The sequence below is a fragment of the Globicephala melas genome, chromosome 14, assembly GCF_963455315.2.
Source record: "Globicephala melas chromosome 14, mGloMel1.2, whole genome shotgun sequence".
Lineage (NCBI taxonomy): Eukaryota > Metazoa > Chordata > Mammalia > Artiodactyla > Delphinidae > Globicephala > Globicephala melas.
In genome coordinates this window covers 51,121,429-51,145,556 of record NC_083327.1, presented here as the reverse complement: position 1 = coordinate 51,145,556, position 24,128 = coordinate 51,121,429, and the positions used below count along the sequence as shown (strand labels likewise).

Here is a 24,128-nt window from a genome sequence, read left to right as displayed (position 1 = left end):
CCACACAGTAATCCCTAGAACCTGTGAATATGTTACTTCACATGGCAAAAGAGGTTTTTGAATACATGATTACATTAAGAACCTTGAGATGGGGAGAAGAGTCTGGATTATTCAGGTGGTCCCAATCTAATCACTTGGCCCTTAAAAGCTGAGAACATCTTGGGGGTGGGGAGAAAGAAAGGATAACGAAAGAAGGGTCAGGAGATGCAAGATGAGAAGACATTCAACGCACCATTGCTGGATTTGTAGATGGGGGAAGGAGGTTATGGTTCAAGGAATGTAGGTGTCCTCTGGAAGCTAGAAAGGCTAAGAAACAGAATCTCTCTCACAGCTTTCAGGAGGAATACATTTATGCCCACAGCTTGATTTTAGCCAACTGAGACCCCTGTCAGACTTCTGACCTATAGAAGTGTAAGATAATTAATGTGCTGTTTTAAGCCACTAAATTTGTGGTGATTTTTCATAGCAGCAATAGAAAACCAATACAGTTTGCTTCCAATGTTTCAATATTATACATTTTATAGTATTTAAATTTGTAGGCATGTCATCACCTATGTTTTATTTCCTTATTATACATTTCTAGAAGTGAACTAGTGAGACAAAGAATGAGCAAAATTATGATGCTTTTGATAAATAAATCCAGATTTCCTGAGGATTTCTACAGATTTACACCTGTAGGGAATGTGCATGCCAGATCCCCTCTGCCTTTATCAGTAACGAATGTTATCATTTTTCAAATACTTTTTCACCTTCCATTTTAATTTGTGTGTCTTTTATGCACTAATTATTTATTAAATACCTAGTAAATATGCTAAGATGGACTGTGGCCTAAAAATATATCACATTGACTCTCACTTTCCTGTGATGATTCCTCTTGAAAGTTCAAGTCCATTTCTAATAATATATCTAATGACAGGTTCTGTAGTACAGACCATAGCGATAAAAATCCATTTATCTATGTGACCAAAATGCTGGCCTCCAGAGATACTGATAAGCCACAATGACAGATTATGCCATGATAAAGACAGAGCTGTGTTATGGTCAGTGCGTAACCAGTCATGTTTTTGTATTAAATACCACTTGGGTTATATATCCTTCTAAATTAAATTATTTTAATTTGTAATTTATGTAAATTTTACTTATAAGATCAAGTAAAGTACCATCAATATGCTGAGAGTTCAGTACCTATTTGCTGGAGATAAATTGCATACATTAACTTGAGTATTTTTAACATTTCAGTCATATTATGAGATATTCTAAGGCATATTAATACAATTATTTTACAAATAATAAGACTCAGTTATTATTTTAATAAATTATCTCATAGAAAGACATGCAATTTTAGGAAAAAAATATTTATCAGAGATTAGAAAATCTGTATTGTCATCTTTTTATTTTCCTCTAAGTTGTGCTGATTTTTTCTTCAACATGAAGAGCTGAAAAATAAATGTAAGGATAAGCCAGGAGTTCTAGTTGCTATATTTGGGTAACAATCCACTCCAAATGTAACGGCTTGGAACAGTGATTTTATTATGCTCAAGGGTTCTATAGGTCGGGGATTTGGAGAGGGCTCAGTTGGGGAAGTGTCTCGGCTCCACGCTGGGGCTTCAGCTGGAAAGACTCCAAGACAGGGAATGGCTCTGTGGCTGGGGGCAGAGATCACCTGAAGCTTCACTCACTTGTACATCTGGCGCATGGGCTGGAAGGACTTGAAGACCAGGACTGCAGAGCAGGTCACCTACATGTGGCCTTTCTTGCAGCTTGGCTTCCTCACAGCATGACTGCCACAGAGGAGTCAGACTTCTTATATGGCAGCCGAGGGCTCCATGCAGAAGGTGCCAGCACACAAGGCAGAAGCTGTACTGCCCTTTATCACCCAGCCTCAGAAGTCACCCAGCTCCACTTCCACCAGAGTCTGTTCGTTCCGAGGAAGTCACAAGCCCACCCTACTTAAAGGGGGGAAGACCTAGGTGCCCACCCCCATGAGTGGAGGAATGTCAGAGAAGCGGAGGGCCATGTTTTCAAACCATGTTTTCAAATCATAATTAAAGGGAACTTACTATTTCTTGAAAATTGAAATAAGTAAAAATTAAAATTTAGATGTCAATGCTAGTGTCACAATCAAAAAGTTAACTTTATACTAATATCTCAGAGAAACCAGTGGATTTAATATGAAAGAAAGTGGTGCTCTGAATTAACCAGAATAAGAATTGATTAGTAATAATTTGAGTTTCATATTCTGTGCAGAAGGGAAGTAGAAAAAATATATTCCATCCATTCAAATGACTTCACATTCTCAAAAGCCAATTAAAAGCTGAGATTCAGTTCCTACAATTACAAGAGGAGGAGTATTTAAACCATTCAATAGAGTAATACTAAACAAATGATTAGTTTTTAGTGAGGCAGTAGTAATATGTACTCTACATTTTTTTTATGTAATTTAGATTTACTGCACAGCTTGAAAGTATCTTTCCTGATAATGTAATTACTGTACAATTTCTTTATTTGCTGTGCTTTCCCCAGTTTATCCTTCTACAACCCTAATAAATACTAATTTAATACAATATTAGAAAGTGACAACGAGAAGTGTTAGGAAAGTAGATGTAGTGTACTTACTTATAATAGGATTAATTCAAAATCCTAACAGGGTGGTATATTCTGAGCTTCTGAAGGGAAGAAAAATAAATCCCTAAACACAGTTGTTTCTTTTTTATAGCTAAGGTGTTCAGTAATATAAATACAGTATTCTAATCAAATGTTTGTTTTCCCTTTTTGAGGGAGAAGGTGGAATGCTGAATTTAAATTGTCTTTTAAACCTGGAGGTGGATGAAAGAGGCAGGCACTTCTGGTGTTCCTTCTTTCGCTGTGAGCTGGAGTACAGGAGCATGCCTTCCTCGTAAATCCGTTCCGCCTCCATTGCCCATCCTGGAATTGTGCAGTGAAGACAGTGATTGTGAGATGCTTCCAGGAGGCTTTGCCCAGGCATTCTGTGGAAAATATGGGTGGTTCTTTGATACCTTCTGATAATAGTCTTGGCGGGGGGCGGGGGGGGGGCATGCCCAATGATTTCCCCTTCCCATACTATTTTTGTCTTCACATATGCCTTCATGGCAAAACCACATAAGCACTAACTTCAAATCATAATAAAATTCTCATTAGTCATAATACTGTTCAGCCCAACAACCAGTTCTCTGGGCATCACGACATTGTCATTGTACGTCAGCCAGCACTGCCAGCCTGACTCAAGATTCCTCTGTGGGACCACAGAGAATTTCCGGATACTGTCCACATGACTCAGGAGTCCAGGGGACACTGGAGAACTGTACCCAGGCCTTCACTCTCTCCAGTCACATCACCTTGCCAATTTTACTGTGGCGCTGCCGCCCCCTGTTGGGGTTGTGGGAGTGAGAAATGTGGCAAAACAATTCTCCTTTAGACTTTGCCCTCAATCTACATCCACCATGCAGGGATTTCAGCCTCATCCAGAGCAGATGAGAAAAGACTGTGAAACACCTTTCCTTTTATCTGCTCCTCCAACTTCTGCCACAAATCTACTTTCCCCCATTCATTCAGTGGCTGAAAGTTGTGAGTTTCTCTCTCTTCTCGCTCCCTAGTCAGAACCCTCCTCTGAATGACATCCTCTTTCTTTGACGAGGGGACACTAATAGAAGATGGAATGCAGAGAGCGAGCAGCCAGCAGAAAAGGAACAAAAACACTGTACTTGTTAACAGCTGCAAGTTGAGCGGAACACATATTGCCTTTAGGGACTAACATTTGGAAGTTTAGGAGACAGTCTAAAAATTACCATAGCCAAAAAAAAAAATTATTAAGATCTGTAAGTCAGTATAGTTGAGGGCTGAGGGCTATGGCAGTTCTGACAAAGGGAAGTTACTGCCACCTGTGTGAATTGGCAGCAGTATTTAAGCTGGCTCAAGTCTTAGAGGTAGAAAAATTGCAGATCCAGACTCAGAAAATAGGTCAGTTTAGCTGCAACATAAGATGCCTGGAGGAGAAAAGAGGGCAATGACAAGTCTGAATGTCAGTCTGAAGAGCTGGACTTTACTGAGTAGGCAATAAGGGGCCTATTATAGTTCTTGAGCAGAGAAGACAAGAGCTGTGCCCTAGGAAGTCACCTTGCAGCTGTACATAAAATGGATTGGAAAGAAGGGAGTATGGGTGTAGGAAGCCACGAAAAACTAAAGCCATTAATCACTGCTCAATGTTGTATATACTAAGGCCAAGACATCTAGAAGATTGTTTTTAACCTAACATTTTAGAGAGTTGCATTTCATCTGTTCTTTTCAAACCTTTGCCAAAGTAAATGTATATGATAAATTTGATACCTACAGATCCTTTGGCAAAACATTTTAATATGTGAATTCTAGGAATTTAAAAAATACACTTTTCCTATCAGTTGTTATAGTCACATATGTATCACCATATTCAGATCCAAATATATCATGAGCTTCATTTCTAAGTAAAACACGGAACACATTTTTTGTCTCCATAACTTCATTATACCTTAAGCTTAAATGTACTCAGACGTGAATAAACACAGAGCTTATTTGGGTTTTAATATATTCCCATTAAAATGAGACTATTTGGATGAAAAGGTAGGAATTAAATGTGTCTGTTTCAATGGCAATATTTAGTTAGCTATCAGTGTTGGACTAAAGAAGTGCCATTTTAAAATAATAAACTATAGAATGTGTTTATGATGTGGAGGAAGAGGGGAAATATTTCTATAACTAATTTAAGACAGAAACTATTGGGAGTTTATAGTTCTTAGAGTTGTTTGTATTTATTCTAGCAGGGTTATAGTAATATCAAGTTATGATAGACATTTCATGGTTCCTGTGAAGATGGAATGCCAAGTGCTTCCTTTTCCCTTTCTCCTTTAGGATTTCAAGATTTGATTGCCTAAGTGACATTTATACTGTCACATACTTTTGTGAAATGCTTTATGTTAATTACAGTTTTCACATTTTTCATGGTGACAAAATTGTCATATTGTCTTATGCTTGAAATATTTTAAAATAGTGGTTTCTGTAAAGAGGTCTTAAAAGTGGATTTTTCTTCAGAAAACTGTAACCAAGTAAAAATGAATTTTGGAAAGGAATTTCTTTCCTCCCTTCCTTCCTTCCTCCCTCCCTCCCTCCTTCCTTTCTCTTTCTTTCTTTCTTCTACAATTTATTGAGTGCTTATCAGGTTCCAAGCACTGTGCAAATCACTTTATTCTCACTCATTTCTCACAACTGTATCTGAAATCATTATCTGAATTACATCTTAGATCATCGACATCCCCATTCTATAGACCGGGAAACTGAAATTTAAAGAGATTAAGCAATTTGAAGAAGATCAAGGAGTGAGAAGAGTCAGAGTAGGGCTCAAAGTCCAGTTCTCTTATTCCAGCACAGACTTCCTGAGAGACAATATAAATGCCAAGCTAGGGCAACATGTGAAACACAGGCTTTGGAGACAGCCAGCCCTGCCTTCAATAGACCCCTTTGCTGTTTATAACTTATGGAACGTTAGACATCTCATTTAATGTTTCTAACTCTGTGTAACTTTATCTGTAATATGGGGACAATAACTTAGTACTTACATCATATGATTGCTGGAAAAATTTAATGAAATAATATAAAATGTTCCAAGATCTCAGGGTGGTAATCGCTTGCATGGCATTACTGGGCAATATTAAATTAATTACAGAAAAACATGTATTTCCCTTTAAATTTTTTCAATTCCCACTTTCTCTCTTACAATCTTATACCCTTGCATTCTAATCCCAAACCTATTACTAATTTACCATTACCAGCACTTGATAGTGGATTCACTTCCCTTCACCATCATATATAAGCTTACATCTAAGATGTCTGAGGCCTGAAAAACGTTTTTTTTTAAACCTATGGAATGTGTAAAAACTGTTCTGCTTGAAAGCCCAACAAGCTGATGCTTCCCCCCACTTGCAAGCATGCTAAACAAACAGCACCAAAATATTTGCTATAGGCAAATAAACACAGCCACGTATCCTACAAAGAATGTTTATAATATCACTCACAATCCATGGAGAAAGTCAGATTCAAACCAACTCCTACTACACATTGTGGACTGAAGACACACTAGTGATGTTATTCTAAACTCACATAAGCACCCAGGATCCTTTCTGGTGCAATTTGCACTGCCAACAGATGCAGGTCTTATCCGTGGTTCTGGTTCTCCACAGAAGTCATTTGCATCATTTCTCCTTCCACTGTTTAGTGCCCAAATCTAGATCCAGAAAAATGGACAGCCTATTTTAGAGACCGCCATCCACACCACTGAGTATTTTTATTGCAACACCTGGGATTTTTTTCCTGAGATAGTTGGTAGTGAACACTTAAGTAAGTAGCCAGATTAACTCACTTGGACTTTAAAGTATATAGGGATTCCTAGAGCCTAGAACACCAAGAATTGTGTTCATTGTTCTCTTAAATAAGTCATTGTTATCTAGAACTTCTTTCAGGGTCTGGTGACAATCTCCCAATTCAAATAGAGTGGCCAGTGCCTTAGTGGAGTTCAGCAGAAATTCCAGGGTCAACAGTTAGTACTTTGCTGACCAGGGTCGGTGGGGCATCCTGTTGGTTCATACTTTCCTCACACCAGATACTGGATTAAGATAAGCTAACAATCAGTATCACGTATGCCCGGAGAGAGATAATTTTGCTATCCTGTAGTAGTCAGAGGAGGGGGAGAGGCAAGCTCAGAGAGGATTGTTCTAAAACTGCTTGGTAAGAGCACTGGGAAGAGTTCCTGATCTGCCTAACAGGGATCACAGAAGTAATGCATGAGATTCACTCTTGGACTTGACCAGGAGGCTGGAAAGAGAAAGTGATGTATGGCATGAGATTTATTTAGTAGGAGCATCTGACAAAGAAAGTCAAGGATATATTGACGAGTAACTGCAGGACACAAAATGGCCAGGAAAAGCAGGAACAACATAATGGTACTGATGCTTCTCTAGGGATGAGATTGAAGTAATGTGTCACGGCCCTTTCTCAACAAACTCCTCATTTACTCCCTAAAACTTACACTGTACTAATTTCTTCATTAATCATCCATCACAATGCTTTGCAAAAGTAATAATCTCCATTTATAGGTGCTAAAAACCTTTGAAAACATAAAATTTCAAAGAAATTTTGGAAGCCTTTAGTTTTAAACTTGAAAAAATAGTACTATTAACAGAAATTCTCACTGAGCTCAAAGCACTCTACAAGTTCAATATATTCTGTTACATTTAGAGGAGAGAAAATTGAAGCTAAGACCTTCTTTTAATAATGATCATTTTACTGTCTGCTATCACACTAGGTAAATAGTGCACAACTCTCAAATTTAGTTATGAAAAGTAATCATTTTCCAATAAAAATGGGTAATTCTCCATTTCAGCTTCCATATAAGTGCCTATAGAATTAAAATAGTGACCTGAAACACATTTCAAATGTTCATCTTATTGTAATTCCCAAAGGTCGTATCTTTGAAAGTTATCCTTAAAGATCACTAATTTTCCTTAAAGTTGTGGCTATTTCATCTTGGTCTAGAATAGTAAACACTATATTCTACCTCCTTGACTCTCATGATTAGTGAAAAAATTTTAAAACAGTTAAGAATGAAAAAAGGTAATGTATTAGCATTAATCTAATAAAATATATACATTTTTAAAATTACAATGTTGGTCACAGACTGGGCAGGAGGCACCTCTGCACCACTTATGTTTCTGTCCATTGGTGAAAGCTCCATGGTTATACCACTGCTGCCTAGCTCTGCCCTCCCATTCACTTCTCCCTCTGCAGGGGAGATGGAGGGGCTTAATCCGAGTGGTAAGTTCAAAAGGAGAAACTGGGCCAGTGCAGCCCAGACACTTCTCACTCTGAGCCAGCATGCCCACATGCACCAGGCCCTAAATTTTACATACTGGCTCCTGTATGGGGAGGCTCTGATTATTCAGCCATGCCTGAGGCTTGTTAAACAAGACTGTCTAGTTCAGTATCAGGAGTCTCACCCTCTTGCAGATATATTCTCCAATACCAACTTTATCAGTAATAAAGGTGTTACGTTGGCTTTGTCTTATTTATTGAATTATTTCTCAATTGACACTATTTATTAAGCTTGTGTCAACACCAAGCAACAGTTGTTGTAGACATATATTGTTTGATTCAGTTACTTATTCCTTCAGGATTATGCTTTGGTCTGAAAGTTTTAGGTGAAGGCTTGTATTTATTTTCTACGCTATTATTGAAGACTTGGTGAATGTCTACTTTCTACTGAGGGAAAACAAACAATAAACATATCATTGTATACAACATACATACACAGGCCGCTAGCTGGTAGTGATAACAATACTTAATAAAATGTGTTACAAGGATAGGGTAATCCTTCTTTGGGTAGGATGGTGAGGGAAGGCCTCTCTACGGAAATAAATGTTGACATGAAACCTAAAAATGTGAAGTGGTAGTCATGAGCGTATCAGGGAGAAAGGATTCCATACAGAAGAAATAGAAACTTCAAAGGTCCTGAGGGGAAACTTATCAAATCCAGTGGGCAGAAAGATGACCAGAGTGACTGTAATGTAATAGATGGGAATTGAGAAGCAGGAGACAGTGAGACTGGAGAGGTTGGCAGGACCTGGACCAGGAAAGGAGACCTTGTAGGCCATAATTTAAAAAGAAGGTTTTATTTGAAAATGAAATAAAAATGTATTGAAGTGTTAAAAGTTAGGAATGCATGTGATCTGAATTGTTTTTAAAATTTCCTTTTGGCTCTTTTGGTAGAAAGCATTGCAAAGACAGCAGATAAAACTCAATTGCAGTGGCTCAGGCATGAGACAGCTGCTTGTTCAGGGTTGTCCTTGCTGGGGAGTAGGAGTGGCCAGACTTGAGAAATCCCAGGGGCTAGAGTCATTAGCACTTACGTACAAACGACATATGGGGAGTGAGTAGGATTGCAACCCTACGAATTAAGGATCACTCCTACATATTTATCCTGAGCACCTGGGTGAACAGGGGTACAATATCCAGAGATGGGGAAGACTTTTGGAGGATCAAATTGAGTTTTATCTTGCACAAATGGTTCTATTTGTTTCCATATGTTTGTGGTATCTTTTAGACTACTGAGTTGAGATGTCAAGTAAGCAGCTGGATATATATGTATGGGTCTCAAGGGAAAAAGTCAGGGCTAGAAATATTTTATCTGTTGCTTTTTGCTGCCATGAGTTAGAGAATTGCTGGAAAGTAATAAGATTAATAATATAAAATATTGCACATGGACATATATTGTTTGACCACCATTACGCTAAAAGCACTATACATCTCTTGTGGAAAAACTGAGGTTAAAAGAGAGTAATAATTTGCCCAAAGGCACACAGATAGTAAGTGGTAGGCTAGGCCTTGAATTCATGTCTTTCTGACTCCAAAGTCCACGCTCATTAGACTAAAATCAAGGAGGCATCTTCACCCTCCATGCTCTTAGAACAGGAGACTGGGTTCCATTTGTTACGTCAGTTTGCTGTATGACTGCACCATATAATCAACAAGAAAACCCTTGGAACTCAAAGGTTCTGTGTGCCTGATTTCAAAGCTACTAAGAAAGGAGTAATTTGTAATTTGAAAAGAACAGTCAAACCAAACATAATTAATGTGCATTATTCCAAGATAATTTTTAATAATGCCCACTTTAATTCTCAAAAGTATCCCAGTTTTGACAAATTATATGGTCACTCAGTACTTAGAGGTCTTTGACCCAAATGCTCATGAATAACTGAGAGAGTACAAATACCCACAAATCCTTCACTCTTCCTCTTTAAAAGAGCACAACTATCAAACAGGGGCCCCTCCATTCACTCTTCATATCCAACCCCTCCTTCAAAGGTCAATTTTTTAATTATTTCATTTTTTTTTCACTCAGCTTTCTCTTATTAGTGTATTTATGCCATCCACTTGATCCTTACTACAGATTATTTTCTGTTGAAGCATGAAAGTATTTTTTTCTCTCTTATTTAAATATAAGCTCTCTATATCTCCAAATGTCCCAAGTCTTTTCACTTTAGGTACTCAGTAACTATTGAAACAATGTTGAAAAAACTGAAGAACTATGAGGGTATAATGGGAGACATGTTTGGTAATTATTATTCTTTAAAGAACATGAACTAAAGTGTATGTAAGATCTTCTACTCCTTTTTGCCTTCCATAGTACAAATGACCTTATCTCTGCATATCGACAAAGAGAATCTTTTACAAGAATCTCAAGATGCACACAACTGGTGCAACAATTAAATTGGCAAAGGACTATGGAGACATTCTGGCCCAAATTCTGGAAACCAAATTGTAATTTAGAAAGATAATTACATTAAAAAGTGTAATCTGGGGGCTTCCCTGGTGGCGCAGTGGTTGAGAGTCCGCCTGCCGATGCAGGGGACACGGGTTCGTGCCCTGGTCCGGAAGGATCCCACATGCCGCGGAGCGGCTGGGCCCATGAGCCATGGCCTCAGAGCCTGTGCTCCACAACGGGAGAGGCCACAACAGTGAAAGGCCCACGTACCGAAAAAAATAAAAGTGTAATCTGCCACAGTGCTCCATTGGATAATATAATACTGGGGTCTAACTTTGGCTTTTTTTTTTTTTTTTTGAGAACTGAAAATGTGTTTTCTTAAATTGCACTTTTTCTAAGAGTTGCCTCATATAAACTCAAGTCTACTAAACTGATACAACATACAAATATTAGTTGTAACACTGTAATACAGTGAGGTTACAACATTGTTACATGTTGGGTTCTAAACCACTTATAAATATACTACTTTTTGTGTACATACCCCTTAAGGTATTTCTATTTGCAGTGTTGTTTGAGAACAACTGAGCAAGGCTGAATAAGGTACAAAAGGAAAGTATATATGCAAACATTTGAACATTCAAGCCTTTTTTTTTTTTGGATAATTATCTACTCTCAATTGAATGGAATGGGGGGGAGGGTTGGAATCTGAAGAATTGTAAATGCTCCTGCTAACTGACCAGGTTTACTACATTCTGTTCTAATATTAAACGTTTGAAACCATAAAATATATTAATTGATGTGTTTATTTTCATGAGAATTAAGCAGATATAGTAGAATAGCACTTGATTTGGGTTATGGCCTACAATGATGAAATTATATGTACATGTATTAGTCAGCTTTCACTAAGCTATTATGTATTAACAAATGACCCAAAACTCTCAGTGGCTTAAAACAATAAAAGGTTATTTCTTACCTGCTTATGTTTCAACTGCAGGTCAGCTATAGCCTCTCTTCATATGTCTTTTTCTACCTGAAGGGTCAGGCCTTATCTGTGTAGAATGCATTATTGTTATTCCAATATTTCAACTTAAATAAAGCTCACTCATGTTAAATACTGTTTGTGTGCTGGCAGGAAGAAAAAAGATCAATGGCAGAACCACACGACGGCTCTCAGAGCTTTTGCTGGGATGTGGCAACATCATTTCCAAAGCAAGTCTCATGGCCAAACTAATGTCGATAGAGCATGGAACTATAACCTCTTACAGAGAGGGCAGCATATAATTGGGAATAATAGAATTTACCACAGTGCATATGATACATCTCACAGCAACCACAGCATATGAATTTTGATTATGCACTAAAATAGAAAACAGGCAACTGCGATCTAGAAATTGTAGAATAAATAGCTGTATTGGAGTAGCATCTGCTTATTTCTTCTACCTGCAATCTGGGAAACACACACACACACACACACACACACACACACACACACACACACACACGTTAATGATCAACAATCTTTGAAGACTGAGTTTTGCTGCCTCCCAATGTCCTTAATTAGATTTCAGTTAGGTTAGCACTAATTTCTGTGACTAACAAAAAGAATGCCTTGAAGGACAGCTGTTATCTGTGATGCCAGCTTCTATGTTCTGTCTCTAATTGATGGTACTGGTTTGAAAGGTGAAGAATGTGGGCTTCCCTGGTGGCACAGTGGTTGAGAGTCCGCCTGCCGAAGCAGGGGACACGGGTTCGTGCCCTGGTCCGGGAAGATCCCACATGCCGCGAAGCGGCTGGGCTTGTGAGCCGTGGCTGCTGAGCCTGCACGTCCCAAGCCTGTGCTCCGCAACGGGAGAGACCACAGCAGTGAGAGGCCCGCGTACCGCAAAAAAAAAAAAAGTGAAGGATGTTCCTTTTTGTAAGGGAATATATTTATTACCAAACAGGAAAAGAATAAGTTATTTTCCAAATCAAAAAAGATTTATTATATGTTATTGTTCACTCCACATCCAGGTATTAGAAAAGAACACAAAATATTAGTCCCTATAATTATAATGTCCTAACAATTATTAACCCTAAGAAGTGTCAATCAATCTTCCAAGTATATATTTACCAAAACAAACAAGTGCCCTAATTTATGACTTCAACATATGTTACACTGAAGGAAAATTTAATGCTTAGAACTTATAAATAGAAACAGGCTTGAACTGAACCTTTTGGAAGAGTAGCAAGAAATAAGGAGTTCGATATTTCATAATTTATAGTAACAGGAAGTTGAACAGTTAGTGACTGAAGTAAGTCTTGGAATTAACCAGCCAGAATGAACTCATTAGGCAAAAAACTTTAGCAAAATCTGAGGTTAGTTATATTTTTCTCATTAGACATCTCTGGTCCCATAAAAGAGACAATCAAGCTGACATATTCCTCCTTTAATAAGAGCTTGCCAAATATAGCTCTTCAAAATTAATTAGCCTACTAATCATAAAAGAGAAATGAACAGTTAGGTAGACTCTCTAACATTGAAAATACCCTGAAGAAGTACCAGACCCATTTTATTCTATTAACATGTCTATTAGTTTTACTTCACATGATACTAATATTAACATGCTAGATGATACTCTTATTAATAAATAATTTTCCTTTTTTCCTATATATATCTAATCTTCATGAAGATTTCATCATTCATGTCTCCACTGAATCAAGTTGGTAAATTTGTTTTTTAAAAGTATCCTAAAAACAGATGCCAGTAATCAAAAGAAATATTTATAATACGAATGTAAGCATCTTAGTGACACTATCCCAATATGTATCCTTTTTCTCATTAATGTTTGAGAGGCAGTACATGAAATAAAGTACCCTATTTCACAGTGGAGCTCTGAAGGCAGCTGAGAAAACAGAGTTGGGGAAGGATATTAGAAAATCTGGACAGGAATATGAAAAAGTGATCAAGTGGAGGAAGAAATTCATTACCAGTCCCTATGACTCTCAATATTTTATGCGATAAGATAGCATATTTTATGTGATTTACCAAAGACCTTCAAAAAATATTGACATAGAGCAGATTATTAGGGACTTCCTCTTCCACATAGGTTAGAATTTCATTTTGTATGGTTCTTCTTGTAGTCTCAACACATAAGTGAACTAATGTACCCCAACACAAATAACTGATACATGAGCTGGGGCACACATGATATACCTGTGCACTCCACACACTGCCTCACTCAAGAAATATCCATCATGCCGCCACTATGCCAGAAATGTAGTAGGTGCTGAGGTGTAATATATGTAGTTATCAGCATACAAATGGTATTTTTAAAATGGAAATGAATCAGGTCATTTAGGGAGGTAGTAGACGAGAAGAGGATCAAGGGAGACATAAGGAATACCAATATTTAGGGGTATCACAGACAAAGAGCAGCTAGTGAAGTAGGAGAAAAATTAGAACAAGAGAGAATTTTAAGAACAAGCAAGTGGTCACTTCTAAGCAGGGTCAGTTGGACTTTGTTTCAGTGATATCCTCTAGTATATATACATTGTATACAGGATGTTCCATTGTTTGGAAAGCCTAGTATTTCTGTGATCATTCAATAACTCTGAAGTGCCTTACTTCAAAATGGACCTCTAACTATGAGAAAGTAACAATTTATATTGGCAACTATTATTTTTGCACAATCAATGTCTTGGCCCCATGGATTTAAGATAAACTATCTAAATAATTTACTTCTTATCTTGCTAAAGATATTCCATATAATTGACTGCATGTAAGACTATGAAACCAAGCAAGCTCTTTAAAAACCACCAGTGAAGACTAAATGACTAAGACTTTCATATGCAGATAATCTCAGAATTAGTCTAAGCACAGTTAGTTTTTCTATACATTATTAAATCTTTTTTCTTAGCTGAACTACCCTAAAGATTTAAATTTTAGATTTATTCAAAGTAGTTGCTGATTTATCCATAAAATAAGTCCTTAATTGTAAAGAAGTATAACTAAGCTCAGTGAATTCCTAAAGTATGCTTTACAGAATAGGCTACCCTGCGTCCATCCACTACCACACACATATTATTTATTCAAGTCATAGATCCCAAGACCATTCAACCAGGAGAATCAAGATTTATACAGTAGGTATTATTCATGTATGAACAACAGTGACCTCATGTGGCTAACGTTTCATGCCTGAAACTATTAGACTAAGAACAACAAAAAACAGCCTATGCTACACATCAAAACTTATGCCATAATGAATGATTCGAGCTGCCCATGTCAGGCAACATAATTTCTTTTTTAAGGCCTCTGATCACAAAGCAATCCCTTCCAAGGACCAGTATGGGTTCACTCTACGTATGTTTATAAGGTTAGATTGTTCAAAGATTAATTTAATGTAATAAGGTATCTTGAGGGCCAAGGACCAAATCTTACTTCTTTGTGTCACCAAAGGATTTAGTTCTGGTCTTTGTGCCTTGAAGGAAGTTTCCAAACGCTTTTTAAATTTCATCTTGTCTTCCTCGTCCTGGGTATCCTAATGTTAAAAAATAAAGGCCTAAATGTCAATTTAGGAACATACACCTTTGGCACTTCATTACCCAGTTGTTTCTAACTTTGGGGGAATGGCTGTATTTCTCTTCCATTTGAGCAGTTCCCTTAACCAACTTGAACCGCGATAATATTCAGGACTTTCACTCGTTTGCTCAAAAATATTTTAATGCATTATCTGCTAGAATAACAACAGATTCAAACATATTACATAACATTAAGAATAAAATAACTTCCAGCTCTCCTTTATAATCAAGGGTAAGGTCCTTTATCATCAATTTAAAACTGCTATAGTTAAATCATAGGTAAGTGTAACTGCATCAGTAAGATCTCTGAGCTAGGGAACACCCAAGTAAGGGTAAATTCTGAAGTAACATGATATCCGGTAGATGAGAGACTGCTGCTCCCAATACTCTGCTCAGAATTAACACATTATATCCCCTAGCAGAGTGGTAAATAACATGCTCTGGAGTAGGAAAACTTGGCTGATAATCCTGACTTCCAAATGGCTTTGGGCCATTCACTGTATTCTCTTAGAGTAGTCATCTCTGAAATGGGAAAGTATATTAGGATCTACCTCATATAGTGATCATGAGTCTTAAATTAGAATATGTTTGTATAACATTTGCTATGGTCTGAATGTTTGTGTCACCACCCCACCATTCAGATGTTGAAATCCTAACCCCCAATGTGATGGTATTAGAAGGTGGGGTCTTTGGAAGGTGCTTACTTAAGTCATAAGAATAGAACCCTCATGAATGGGATTGGTACTCTTTATAAAAGAGATCCCAGTCAGCTCCCTAGTCCCTTCCACCATGTGAGGACACAGGGAGAAGTTTGCAACCTGGAGGAAGGCCCTCACCCACCATGCTGGCACTCTGATCTTAAACTTTCAGCCTCCAGAACTACGAGAAATAAATTCTGTTGTTTACAAGCCACCCAGTCTATGGTATTTTGTCATAGCAGCTAGAGCAGACTAAAAACAGCATCTTCTAGGTTTCTGGCACATAGGAGGTGCTCAATATTTCAAGCTAAAATTTTTAATTAAATTTATCTCATTTATTATTTTTATTTCTCATCTATATTTCCGCCTTTTTAATTAGAGTTGAGGTATAATGTGCAGTTCATCATTTTCCCCCTCTTTTCTACCATTTTTAACCCAATGCTATATTTTTCCACACTTTATGTCCTTTATCCTCTTTCTGGTCCAAAGAAGCACCAGGTAAGTAAGTAGTATAGGTAATTTTTGCTAATATATTATATTTACCTAGTTATTCCTTGGGAAGTTAAAGTATGCTTTGAAAATATCAGTCTGAAATCTGATTATCTAGAAAGACTTCTTATTGTAATTAGATGGAATAAGTTTGATATCACATTTACTACATAAAGGGTATACAGCAAAAATAAATCTACCTGTGAAAGACAACATTTAAAACTCTCATCTAGTTATTACTGTAATCCTTAAAAATATAAAAAACAATAAGATCAAATTATGTGAAATACTCTAAAATACATATCTAACATAAAAATACACCTACTGGGCTTCCCTGGTGGCGCAGTGGTTGAGAGTCCGCCTGCTGATGCAGGGGACACTGGTTCGTGCCCCAGTCCGGGAAGATCCCACATGCCACGGAGCAGGTGGGCCCGTGAGCCATGGCCGCTGAGCCTGTGCGTCCGGAGCCTGTGCTCTGCAACGGGAGGCCACAACAGTGAGAGGCCCGTGTACTGCAAAAAACAAACACCTACATAACCTTTTACACATTTTGTTTCCATGTCTGAAAGGAAGTTTACGTGAGTTCACTTTTTCAATAATAACAGAATTATTTTCATTTATTTATTCAGCAAATATGTATTAAGATCCTGCTGTGTGTTCGGTACTATTTATGGCACAATTATTTCATATTAAACAGAATACAGAAGATCAGTTTTTATGTTTTATGTTATACTCTAGAAAGGTGCAATGACGATAAGTAATAAATAAGGAAGGAAGTAAATAAATGTATATCAAGTGGCAGTAAGCATGATGGAAGAAAAATAAGTGAGGACAAGGTGGATAGACAGTGATAGGGTATATTTTATGTAAGGTGGTCAGGAAAGGCATCTTTCATAAAGAAGCATTTAAAAAGACTTCAGAAGTTGTAAGGAAGAACATTTCAGGCAGAGAGAACAAGAGCAAAGCCCTGCAGTGGAAGTAGACTTGGAGTGTGCAAGAAATTCTGAGACTAAAGCAGAGTGAATGAGAAAGAAAGAGTTTGGAGATTAATTCAGAGAAACAGCAGGGCACGAAATCAGGTATGGCTCTGTGAGCTATACTGATACATTTAAATTTTGTTCTGATCCAAATATAAAAAGTCATTTAAGAATTTGATCTTAGAGGGACATAATCTGGCTTATATTGTAAAAGGCTTACTCTGGCTTTGGGGTACATAATAGATTATGATGGAGTGGGGAGGAAGATGAGAGACCAATTAGGAAGTTCTCCAACAATCCAAGAGATGATGGTGGCTTGGCCAGGGTATTTGTGGTAGATGTGAGAGAAAATATTCATATATCAGGTATGATTCAAAGCAGGAATTTAGAGAAAGTTTTAATGAATGGGATGTGAAATGTAAGAAAAAGGAAGATGCAAGGAGAGCCCAAAGACATTTGGCTTCAGCAGCCAGGAGAATGAATGAAAATGCCTTTTGTGAGGGTAAGGTAGACTGGATAGGCAGAATTTTTTTTTCAGGAGTGGAGGGGAAACACAGAGAAGGGGAATGAAGAGTTTAATTTTGATTATTTTGAATTTGAGATGTCTTTTAAATATTCAAGTGGAGATGTTGAAAAGGCAGTTGGATATTTCAGGCTGCGATTTAGGGGGAAATTCCCCAAAAGAATTTAAAAATGTGAGAGTTATCAAATTACTGATGGTATTTAATTCCACACAATTAGAGGAGATCATCTGGAAATTGAGTATAAAGTGCTTTGAGAGGGAACGCTAGGGCTTTCCAATGTTTAGAGGTCAGAATGATGAGAAAGAATAGACAAAAGAGACTGACAGGAAGTGAACAGTAAACTAGGAGACACTTGAGAAAGAGTGTCCTGGAGGCCAAGTGAGGAAAATTTTTCAAGAAGAAGGGAGGCGCCTGGGTGTGTTAGATGGTGCCAAGAGACTGAGTAAAATGAGAACTAAGAACTGACCAATGGATTTGGCAATATTGGTGACTGTGATACGAAGAGCACAGGGACAAAAGGCTGGCAATGGTGAGTTCCATGAGGGAAAAGCACAGGGAGAGGAATGGACTCAGGAGAGAAAACTTATGAAGAATCAGAAGACTTCCACCTGAGTGAAGTTTTCAGTAGTCAAGTAGTCTGGAGCATTCTGAGATATCACTTTCAAAGTGAAGATCAAAGTATGGCATCTTGCAACTCCTACCAATGAGAAGGAGGCGCAGTGCCTGGTGGGAAGTAGCATATTCCTCATTTGGGAATTCTTCTCTAGCCTTATTACCAAGTGACAATGAAACCTTGGCAGCTTTGAGTGGGGCCCAGACCAGGAAAGTTCTTAATAGTAGATCTAGGCAATAGTATGACCAGACCTGCCATTTAAGCCCTAGGACACAGCAGCATCTATCATTTTAGAGGTAACTGTGATGGGAAAAGATGCCATGTGGAGGTTAGCTCCAGTGAAAGAATTACAATGTAAACATGGAGTTCTGAAGCAAAGCCATGTTATCTACAGAGAAGAATTATATGACATTCAAAAAGAGCCCCTGGTTTGCTACTAGGGACTACGATGGAGCACCTGACCATGGAATATCAAGTGACTATTCTGCACCACCTGCCCATCTTGAGCTGGAAGTTGTCAGATGCATCAAGGCATGTTAGGCTAGCCCAGCAGCAATCCACTATAAAAAAGAAATGGTACATCTAGGATCAGGCATGAGCAGGGCCCAAAGGCAAAGTAAGTTGCAAAAACGGGCGGACCAGACTCCCATGTCACTTACCATTGTCACACTGGCACCACTCCCTTGGCTAACATCTATGGCCATATGGCAGGGGCAGCGGTCTCATAGGATCAAATGACAGGAGGAAAATGACTGAGCACTTTTAGGGATGAATAGGCTTGCTATATGTCTACGAGCTGAAAATGAACAATAGCTATAGTCCAGTTCTGCTCAAGGGAGGGCCAGAAAGACAGCATTGAAGGAAATGCTCCCCAGTAGGCACTTCTTTGGATGATACACTTGGTCATCCCCTTTGCAATGAAAGATAAGTAGTCTGAGGTTAGAATATATGGAACAATGGCCATTTGAAGATAGTTTGTTGGAAAGGAGAAACATTTGGAGATCAGGGCCAAGGAGGTCTAGGGAAGGGACATGTGGATGAATGGATGGGAGTGGACCTGAAGTATTTTGTATCACATATTCAAGCCCTCTAGAGAGTACCCCACCAGAAAATATATTAAATAACCAATGTGACAAAATAATTCAGCCAGGTGACATCAACTAGCCTTTGTCATCAGCCACCTCAGTGCTGGCACAATGGGCACAGGAAAGTTGTACCCATGGTGGTAGGAATGGAGGCTCTGACTGGGCCTTACAGCATGGGGTCCCTTCTTACCAAAGATGATCTAGCTTCAGCGGCTGTCAAACATCCAATTTTCCAGTGACAGAAGCTAATGCTGAGCCCCCAATATGATGCCATTCTCTCAAAAGAGCCACTATACAATTGGGGTTAATCTGGTTACTTTCAACCCTTTTCTGTCAGTAGGGCCTCAGCCAGCACCACTATTCCAGGCTTAGAGAATGTTTGACCCTCTTAAATGAAATTCTTTATATAATCATATCAACTGAAGAACACACCTGAGTGCAAATTGGGTGAGGTTGTGGCCACATGACCACAGGATCCACTGGTCCTACCACATACTGCACCTCCCAGAAGCTGTCAGTCTGACAGAGTGATGGAAAAGCCTCTGAAGTCATAGCTGAGGTGCCACCTTGGATATTATATCCTGCAAGGATGGGGCATCATTCTCCAGGATGCAGTATACAGTGGTTCCCCCCTTATCCACGGTTTTGCTTTCCTCAGTTTCAGTTACCCATGGTCAAATGCAGTCCAAAAATATTAAATGGAAAATTTCTGAAATAATCAATTCATAACTTTTAAACTGCATGCCATTATGAGTAGTCTGGCAAAATCTCACACCAACCCACACCATCCCACTCTGTCCTGCCCGTATAGTGAATCATCCCTTCATCCAACATATCCTGCCTATTAGTCACGTAGTAGCCATCTCAGCGGTCAGATTGACTGTCACGGTACTGCAGTGCTTGTGTTCAAGAAACCCTTATTTCACTTAATTATGGCCACAACATGCAAGAGTAGTGATGCTGAAAATTCACATATGCCAAAGAGAAGCTGTAAAGTGCTTCTTTTAAGTGGAAATATGAAAGTTCTCCTCTTTGAGAGGGAACGCTAGGGCTTTCCAATGTTTAGAGGTCAGAATGATGAGAAAGAATAGACAAAAGAGACTGATAGGAAATGAACAGTAAACTAGGAGACACTTGAGAAAGAGTGTCCTTAATAAGGAAAGAAAAAAAATCGTATGCTAACTTGCTAAGACCTATGGTAAGAACGAATCTTTTATCCATGAAATTGTAAAGAAGGAAAAAGAAATTTGTGCTAGTTTTGCTGTTGCACCTTAAACTGCAAAAGTTACAGCCACAGTGAATGATTAGGTGCTTAACTGAGATAGAAAAGGAATTAAATTTTTACAGTAAGATATTTTGAGAGGGAGAGAGACCACATTCACATAACTTTTACTATGGTATATTGTTGTAATTGTTCTGTTTTATTATTAGTTATTGTTTTTCATTTCTTACTGTGCCTAATTTATAAATTAAACTTTATCCTAGGTAAGTATGTATGTATGTATAAGAAAAAGCATAGTATATGTAGGATTTGGTACTGTCTGCAGTTTCAGGCATCCACTGGGGTCTTATAATGTATCCCTGCGGATAATGGGGGGCTGGTACTGTACACACTAAATTAACAACCCCTATATGGTTCTGTGACCCTAGTAGGTAGAATACTTGTGTCTGGGTCTGGGAGCCCAGGGAAGAAAGTAGGAGTAGCCCTGCTTACTGTCACTCCCAGAGAGTCACTTGGTGAATGTGTCTTCCCTCGCCTGCAAGTCTAGGTTCTGCAGGTCTAGATGTGTTGGTCCCACCAGGGAACATAACAAATGTCCAGTTAAACTCTGAACTGTGGCTGCAGCTTGGTCATTTGGGCACCATTTGCAAGGAGAGGAAGGAACCCAGTCACCATTCTCATAGGTGGAATTAACCCTGACACTCAGGAGGAGGTAGGCTTCTTGTTATGTAAAGGAATCAGGAAGAAAGTGTTTAGCATTCATGTGATCCACTGGCATATCTCTTAGAACTTTTTTGCCTGATTGTGAGAGATATTTGACAAATGCAGCAGCCGTAGCCTGATAAGGGTATGGTGATCAGGAGCAAAGATACCTCCAGAAGAAGATCAGGTTACCCTACCAGGTAAGCACCCAGACCCACGGAGGTTACTAGGCAGAGGAAATCCAGAATGGACAGAAGAGGAGAAAAAATATGAGTATCAGGCGTGGCCTCAAAACTAGCTGTAGTAGTAGGAACTATAGTTTATCTTACTAATCTTCTTCTTGCAAATCTCCCAGGGAAAAGAGACCAACCAGAAGCCTGAAGAAACTTTTCCTAGATAGACTGAACTTACACAGAGCAAGTGGATGCAAGCAGCTCACAGATGCTACAATGTGTCACTCAGGTTTCCCCCCTGAGCCCCCACCCCCACCCCCTAGCAAGTCCACCACCCCAGATGCCCAGATCATTGCCTGCTGACAACTCAGAGCTGAGTTCCTCCCACTAATGGCCCTAAGTTGAAAGGAGCTGCCTGGCCCAAGGTTATGCCCCCCTCCACCAGTCGGCACTCACCTAATGACTGGACCATGTTGAGGGTACAAAGACCTGGCTCTTGCCTCGATTTGAGATAATCTGGCATAACTCTGAAGGTATACTGTAAAAATTAATAAACAAAAACCTCAATTAAATAGAGTCAGGAGGCGGGCAGTGGGAGTTCTCACATCCTGTGACAATAACAGAGCCCAACAGGAAGAGGTAAGACTCCTCTTCTTTTTTGACGAGGACTCAGCCAATGAAAAGCCATGGACTCTTTGTTTTCTACAGCCTTCCCAACTTCTTTTCCCCTCTATAAAAGAGTTCTCCTTCCCTCAGCATGGCATGCAGGGACTTGCCAAGGTTACAGACCTTGTACTACAATTCTCTGCTGATGCCAAATAAACTTTTTTTTTCTTTCTGCTGAAGAAATAATTGGCAGTCTATTTGCTTTAGGTCGATAATACTCTAGATCCAGAGCTCCCTGTGGGATTGGCTGAGGCCTCTGTTGTGCCTGCATCTCAGTCAAATTCTCCCTCTGCCCAATCTTGCTGCCCTCACTCCTTTAAAAGTGTTTTTGTGGAGTGCCCTCCCCGATAAACCTCCTTCACACAAACCTCAGTGTCAGAGTCTGTTTTCTCGGGGACACAACGTGAGACAGTAATCTTTTATGGTATTTTCTCAATTGCTTGATTTTTCATTGTAAAATAAATTAACAGTATTTTTAAAGAATTGATTTCAAATGCAAAAAAATGTAGAGACATAGTTGGCAAAATAATTCCCAAACAATGCAAACTCTCATAGCAAAGCATAGAATTTACTGTGTTACTTTTGGTTTTGGTTCCCCTTCTGATGCCACAAGGAAGCTACTTCCCACCAGCCAATTTCCTTTCTTTCCAGGTAGAGTTCCTTGTGAGACTTAGTTTTTCTGCTTTTTTCTTTTCTAATTTAGATTTTACCCCAAAATGCAAGCTACATAAAAAGGTATTAACACAATAGAAGGAGGAAAAAAAAAACTTTTGTTTATTTCTAAATACCCTATAGGAAGTTGTAAAAAGATTCATGCATAACAATAGGATGTAAATTTAGGTAATGATTTGGATCTTCTCCAATTGCAGCTTCAGCCTGGCAAACAACAGATTTCCTTAGAAATTCATTGTAGCTCAAACATAAAATTCTTGTTTCACCATGGCTAATTGACATCGCATAAGCATATGTAATGAGTTTTTCAATAAAGAAATAAATACCTTTTGTGTAGAGGGAGAAAAAAGGCCAATATGGAAGAATATTTTAAGTCTTTTCATTTATATTTGCATTTATATCACTGATCTGAAAAATTTCCAAATGAAAAAGTTGCAGCACTCTGTGACAGAGGCATTGTAGAGTAATTATGGGGGGGGGAACCCCCAAGGTCCCCACGTTTAATTATTATAAAAACATTAGCCTTGCAAATTTACATAGTTTCATTTCTTCTTTTGCTTTTTTGACCCAAGGATATGGGGAAAATAATAACTAACATATAATATACAGATAGGATGAATTCAAAACCACTGCTTTCTTAGCCCATGTGATTTACTCAGCTTGCTATTTTTGAACCATTTTTTGAAAATCTGCTAGCTTCTAGAAAAGATTTAACATGGCTTTAAAAACTAAAGCAAACAAAATAAGAGGGTAGGTAAGAGAGTAAATGGATATGAAGAGAGAGCAAAATGAGAGTGGAGTTAATATACTAGGAATGAGATTAGCAAACAACAACTTCCTTATGCTGGGCAGTACATTTAATGGAGGATTGCTAATTTGGCCTAAACTTTCTAGCAGCCATCAAAAAGAGTGATGATGATAGGGATTCGATTGACAACCTCTACGATGCAAGGAAAAGCAACAGATTAAAATAAGTATAATGTTCCTTGTTGCTGAGACCTTTTTCCTGAGACTTATCAAAGATGCCACCATATTGTAATTTTAAAAACTTCAATTACATTTTGTATGAAAATTGTTAAGAAGCAAAAGTTTTCAGGGGAAACCTTCTGCTTCTTTAGCAATTTGTTTTCATAATGTCCCTCAATTTAAGCCAAAGACACAATACTGAAAAGCAAAGTCAGCAAATAAAATTTAAATAAAGTTTACCCCAGATATTGTTAAAGAGAAAATTATTCTAACACTTGTTAAAATGGTCAGGAAGACTTTATTCAAGACTATTGCAATGGGGTATTGTAATAGGGAAAGAGATCAGGCTGAAGTCCAAATACAATTAGGCCAAATGGGAATTTACAGGCAAGGTGCAGGGTGATGGGGATCAGTGGATGGAAACTTAGTGAGAGGAAACATCAAGGGTAGGAAGATTCTTGCTAAATTGCCTTTATAGAGT

General features: G+C 38.4%; 1 protein-coding gene across 1 annotated transcript in view; it reads left to right on the top strand.

Annotated features, from left to right (window-relative positions):
* TRDN (triadin) overlaps nucleotides 1–24,128 on the top strand; it is a 495,585-nt gene that overhangs the window by 4,127 nt on the left and 467,330 nt on the right. The window lies entirely within an intron of this gene.